We start from the raw sequence: 7,378 nt of genomic DNA, 5'->3' as shown, positions 1-7,378 counted from the left end.
CGGCCCAATATCTATTTGTGTGATTATCATTGTTGGTATCCCTATTGGGCTCGGGCTGATTCATAACAATTTCTCCTCACATTTTTTTTGATATGGCTCCAAACCATCTAAAAAAAAAAGGTATACGAAGAAATTCATCTAAGATAATTATTTATAAAAATATTCTCCATTCTATTTAGTCGAAAAAGGCTCTGAGAGGCCTCAGGGGGTATTTTTTTCATTTTCATAGTTTTATCGAGGAATAGTATATATAAGATAAAGACAAGATATATGTTACTGTAAGATACTTGGATGAAATTTTATTTGGGTAGGATTTTCATATAGAAAATAATTATTTTATTGTTTTTTAAAATAAATAAAAAGGATAATATCATAAAGATGTAAGTATAGGATTTTCGTAATATATGTGTTGTAAGTATTTGATTTAAAAATAGATTAAGTCATAGTATATGGGTGTTTAGTATAGTTTATAACTATTATTTGAATATAAGCTATGTTATCAAGCGAATTATAGTATAGGTGAGTTGATTGATTATTTGAATTTTCACCTAATATATTGATTTCACTTATAAATCTTTGAATTTCAGCACATTGTGCTAGTATTTTACATGCAGGAGTTTTAAAATTCAACACAATATTTAGGATTTTTTTGTATTTAAGATATGATTATTTTATCTATATTTTTATATGCACCAAAAATTATTTTTATATACTTTACAAACTTCAACTATATATTTTCCAATTACATGCCCATAAAAGGGCTAGTCCATGCCCTTTATACACACTGCATATCGCTCCTATCAATTAAATTTTTGGATTGCGACAGTTATGATTCGTTGTTCGCAAGTTCATGAGAAGTTCATTGAACCTTATCATTGAGGAAGACATCATTTACTTGGTAAACAAGCAGTAACCATATATTACAAATCTCTTAGCATCATGATTTCATTATCTTGCCTAGGGGCGTACAAAATCGAACGAAATCGTAAACTAAGTCAAACTGGAAAAAAATCGACTAATAATTTGATTTGATTTGGTTTGGTATTGGGAAAAAAACAACTATACTTGAGTTGATTTAGTTTTAATTTTAAAAAATTCAACCTGAGACCAAGTCAATCCAACATTATACATATAATTTTTAAAATTTATTTATACATAAAGGTATTTACTATGATAATTGTTTGATTATGTTTGAAAATTTTCCGGTCATGCTCTATAATTTCATGTAGATCTGGAAAGAACCAAACACCGACTAAGGAGGATTAAGTATTCGAAAATTTTTTAGATATAGTAATTAATTACGTAAATTATAATATGACTTTAAGAAATCATATAACATTATTGTTGAAGTCCCACATCATTTATGGAATAAAAATATAGACTCTATAAATCTTGAATAATATAAAATATTAGCAAAAGATATTGGTGCAATTTAGTTGGAAAATGTTTCTCTAAATTGTTCCATCTTCTGCAGCTTTTGTCAAAATAATATATATATATATATATATATATCGCTTATCCACATTCCAATTTCCACATTTATTAGCTAAGTAATAAAAAGTTCGGCCGCCACTTCAGTCATCCATTTTATCAACAATCGTAAGGTTACTGAGGTATCTATTGTGGAAATTGTGGGCCTATTAATTTTGTGATTTGACACATTTAAAATTATATAACTTACATAAATTTTATAGTGTGAGGAATAAAACTTTCAATTTTTCATTTTGATGTTTCCAATTTTAATATAATATGATAATGTATGGTATTATATTACTCTTTTCGTCTACTTTCTCTATTCCTAATTACTTGTTCACTTTTAAATTGATACACCTATTAAGAAAACAATGATTGACATAGTGAGTTTATCATTTTACCCCTATAATTATGAAGTGGATGATTAAAAACTTAAGATTTTTAAGAAGTTTTACTTTTCAAAGTAATTAATTGAGGGTATAATAGGTAAAAAAAAATTGTCATTTCTTGATTTGTCAAAATGAACAAGTAATTAAGGACAACTAAAAAAGGAAAATGGACAAGTAATTAGGAATAGAGGGATTATTAACTTTACATACTTCTTAAAAATTATAAATAGAAGGGTAATTTTATTATATCACTCTTTGAATATAATAAATACAATAACTTTAAAAAGGTAATAGGAAAATGACTATAATTAGTGATGAGGGTAAATTAGGAACTAAGTGTAAAATTATCCATTAATTTTATAAGGCATAATACATAAATGTGTCATTTAACTTCATCCCATTTTATATTTATGCCCTTCAACTTTGGTTCTGCACAAGTAGACACTCAAACTTGTATAAAGTTGAATAAGTAGACACATGAGTCATATTGTCACGCCCCGAGCCTACACCCTGGACATGGCCGGCACTCGAAGACCATTGTTGGCCCTCAAGCGAACCCTTGGCCTGGCTTTCTTAACTCAGCGGAAACTTAACTCAACAGAATAACTCCATACAATGAAAGGTCATAAAACAACCCAACTAATAAAATCTTGGCCAAAAAGGCAACTTGAGTCTCAAAATAGAATATTTATATATACATAGATGAGAGACTCAAAACTAACTGACTGACTATCTGTCTATGAAGCCTCTATAACATTGAGATGGATGTTGGGACAGACCCCGCAACATCCAAATAAAATCAAAAGTAAGAACACAAAATAACAGATTCCTCCGAAAAACAAGGAGGCTCACCACTGACTCTGGAGTGCTCAACTGGATCAATGGCGTGCTGGATGCTGATCCTGGGTACCTGCGTCTGCATCATCATAAGATGCAGGCCAACTGGCGTCAGTACATTGAATGTACGAGTATGCGAGCTGAAAAACTAAGCAACAAAGACTAGAAGGAAAAATCTGGAATAAACTGAATAACTTACCTGGCTCCACTCAACTCAACCTGACTGACTCATTTCAATATAAGGCAATTTAAAACAAGTGCATTATAAAGAAAAGTTGTTTAAAGCCTGCTATAAACTCTGTGTGTATACAAAGATACAATAAGTCTAAGATGTATGTAGAAATACAAATGAACTGATGTATATAAAAATACAATAATTGTTGTGGGAGTTCCTCTAACCGACAACGATCACATAAGATCTATAGTAATGATACAGCGATCAACCTCGCACTGCCAGAGCATCCTATACCCGGCCAAAGGTATGGGACCTGAACTGCTTAATGGATCCACTAGTCTAATTGAAAAGAATTCATCTGAAAAGTATGAACCTCTTCTACCCATGATGGCTACATGGTTCTATGGGGGTTGTGGGTTCTTTGAACGCTCCCCCAATTTGGTGCTCAATACTACTCCCAAAAATGTACTGGCTCTTATGTTTTTAAAACATATTTCTTTCTGCTGATTTGAGATAATTACTCAAAAACTTAGTTCAAAGGCTATCTTGGAAATCTCAGTTCCCTCTCTTTCTTTATGAAAACTAGCCCGAAGGCTCTTTGGAAATCTCAGTTTCCAATCTTGTTTAAATGTGAAAACATTTCTTTAAAACTTCTTTGGGAATACATAGTTCCCTAATAACTTTTGAGAAATGAACTCAACTTTAAACTCTTGGCTTAACTTGAAACTTGAGCATTTAAAATGAAGTTAAAACGTTCAATAAAGACTCTTGAACAACTTTAAAGACTTGCTTTAACTTGCTTCTTAACTTCTAGACTTGACTCTAACTTCACTTAACTTTGATCCATACTTTCCTTGAATTGGATTATGAATTCAAGGGTAATGATTTCATGTTTATGGATGAGTTCTTGACGTTTAGACGTACCTTGGAGTGTTGAAAACAACTATGAAATATAGGTACATTACCAAGGAACATGCATGAAAAAGAAGGGAATAAATGGGAAAGGTTGGCGTCCTTGGCGCTTTGAGAGGCGCGGGGCGCCAGCCTTCAGACTTCAAAGGGGCTGCTGGGGCGCTCTGCTAGGCGCGCCGCCCCAAGGGCTGGACTTCAGAGTCCCTTTTGGGGTGCGCTGGCTGGCGCGACGCCCCAACCCTTTTCCCTGAAAATCCGACTTTTCCCCCTTGATTTTTCAACTCTAAATCTTCTTAACTTCAAAGTTTCCAGCCCCAAACACTTAGAATCATAAATCCCCTTACTATACAATAGATTCAACTCGAAATCACAAACGGAAACATACACCAAACCAACAAGAAACTTCAACAACACAACCAACAACTTCAACAAACACAACCAATCTTTTTCAACAACACAACCAAGCTTTTCTCGGAATTAAAATGAGTTTGGCGTGTGGGGGAAAAAACCAACCCAACACTATGATCTCACATACCTGAATAGGGATCACCCCCGACGAAAACCAGGACGATCTTGACAAACCTAGCTTTTCTTTCTCTTTCTCATCTTCTTCTCCTCTTCTCTCAAAAGCCCTAACTCTCACTTTTAAAAGGGAAAACTGATTTAAATCAGTCTAGACCCTTAATATAACCAAAAGAAATGGTTAGGGAAAAGACCAAAATACCCTTACAAATTCGGACTAAACTGCCCTGTGCCAATAGCTCAACTTCCAAAGGGCATAACTCACTCGTACAAACTCAGAATCGAGCAAACTTGGCGGCGTTGGAAAGCTCATTCCACGAGCTTTGCAAACATAACTGGAACTACACCTAAATCATCTTGAGCTAGGAGTTATGACTGTTCAAAGTTGACCCAAAACTCATTTTTTTCCATACTTAACCAAATTTCCAGATTTTGAATTTTTCTAAAAAAAATGACTATTTCCAATTCTATGCCTCTTCATAGTTATTTCAAATTGCCAAATGTTACACATACGTGGCATAAAACACGTAGGACACCACGTAGGATGCAAATTGTCATGTAGGATGTCACGTAGGATGTGTGTGTCTATTTGTACAATTTTGTACAAGTTTAAGTGTCTACTTGTGCACTTCCAAAGTTGAAGGGCATAAATGTGAAATGAGGCCAAGTTAAAGGGCATATTTATGTATTATGCCATTTTATAAAGTGGACAAGTAGGGATGACAATGGGGCAGTGCAGACGGGGGCGAGGCGGATTGTGCTTAACCCGCAAAATTTTTAGCTTGCCCCACCCAACCCCACATAACAACTTTTTTCATTTTCAAGCCGCCTGCATAGACCCGCACCACATATTTTTTTAATATTTTCTTTTTCTAGTTAAGATTGATACTAAAAAAAAAAAGTTATAAAAATAAAATTTATTTTTTCATCAAGTTATATTATTTTAATAGATAATCCCTCCCGCCCCGCACAACCTTAAACCTGCCCCGCCCCGCCAGGGGCAGAGCCACAGCCAAGTAAGCGTGGTCAGCCGAACACCCTTCGTCGGAAAAATTATACGGTGTATATAAGTAAAATATTGTGTAATACTTGGATATATAATTTAATAGATAANCCCCCCCCCCCCCCCCCCCCGCATAATCTTAAACCTGCCCCACATCCGCCCGCCCTAGTGCCATCACTACAGACAAGTATTGTTGGACATCCCAAATAATATAGTGAACAATTATTGTTAGACGGAGGGAGTATATGATATCGTGTTGTATTATATTGTACTCTGATTTTTTTATGAATACAATATTTAAATAGATTGTATCGTTTTTAATTACTACATATTGTCACAAATCAATAATTTGAAGGACAAATTACATGAAAAACAGAATGTCTGATAAAGCTATTATAATAAAGTTAGAATAAATGATAAAATAAAATTATTAGATACTCCCTCCATTTCATATTAATTTATTTTTTGAGGCATTTTTCATTTTTCAAATTAACTTAATTGTTCAGTTTTCAAGACTACTTTTAGAGTATTCTTCCAATTTTACCCTTCATTAGTTAGTATTGGAATTAGTGATTAATTAATATTTAGTTTTTTTAATCATAAATTTGACAATAATTAATAAGGGTAAAAATGGAGAACTATGTTTAATTTATCTCTTAATCTACTTTTCTTAAAGGATGTGAAACATCTCAAAAATTAAATTAATATAAAATGGAGAGAATATTTAATACCACTAACTATCATTACCAAAATATTCATGAATCATTATATTTAATCACCATTAAATATCGATAATCACCATCACCATTCACAAACGGCAATTATTTCCTCGTAGTCATCGTCAACTCCCCTAATTTTCTTTAGTGCAGATTTTTTGGATGACTTTTCTTTAAACCATCATCAATTAATTAGGTGGACCATATCATTAATTGTACATACACATATGGTTATTACTTTTAGACTTTTCTCCATATATATATATATATATATATATATATATATAGAGGGTGTGTTTGGTACGAAGGAAAACATGGAAAATGTTTTTCAATTTTTTCATATTTGGTTGACTTAACTATTTTGGAAAATATTTTTTTAATCAACTCAGTTACCTCAAATTTAAAGAAAAAATTACTTTTCTTCAAAACTTAAGGAAAACATTTTCTAAAACTCTATTTCATCATTCAATATTTTTTTTACCCTACCCCGTACCCTGAACCCAACCCTCTCCATCCAAAAAAAAAAATTAAATTTTTAAATTTTCTTATTTTTTAAATTTCTAATATATTTGGCAAAAGTACTCATTACCCCCTGAACTTGACGTTTTTTTATATAATGTACACCTAAACTAAATTTCATTTTAATTACTCCCCTGAACTTGTTTATTCCTCCGTCACGTACACCTTTATTGTCCACCTGCTCCTATTGTGACTACACACGTGCGACAGCTGGCAAAAGTGGTGATGTGGATTTCCACCTGGATAAATAATAGCCACCTAGATAAATTAATATGGCAAAAAATAAATATCAAACCTTCTCACCTTCTCACCTAGGCTTCTCACCTAAAACTTTCGGACTAAGCTTCTCACTAAATCTTTCGAACTAAACCCGAAAATCTTCAAGAAATTAATATTTAGTACCGGAGAACTCAGATTAAATGCCAGCGCAAGACTTTTATTGTTGGGAATAATATTCATTGGATAGTTTTTGTTAAATTTACTCATTGTTTAAAAGTTATTTTTGAATAAGAGCTGATTTCGCGGAACTCCTTCTGGATTTGGGTTTTTCTAGACGTGAAATTGGTCGATTAAATTTCAAATTTGTTTGAAATTCTTACCAAGTAAGTGTTAATCTTTGTTTCCTTTATTTTTCATTTACATTTTGCCCTATTTTTCATTTAAAATATGCCAAATATTAAAGAAAAATGAAGATTTTACATTTTTTTACCGTTGTAGCGTTATGATGTGGCAAAAAATCACTTCCTCACGCGCCTAGTAGAGTGTGTTGTCAATTTCTACGCCAGGTGGACAATAAAGGTGTATGCAACGGAGGAATAAACAAGTTCGGGGG

Source organism: Solanum stenotomum, chromosome 1 (assembly GCF_019186545.1).
Source record: "Solanum stenotomum isolate F172 chromosome 1, ASM1918654v1, whole genome shotgun sequence".
NCBI lineage: Eukaryota > Viridiplantae > Streptophyta > Magnoliopsida > Solanales > Solanaceae > Solanum > Solanum stenotomum.
This window is presented reverse-complemented; position numbering follows the sequence as displayed.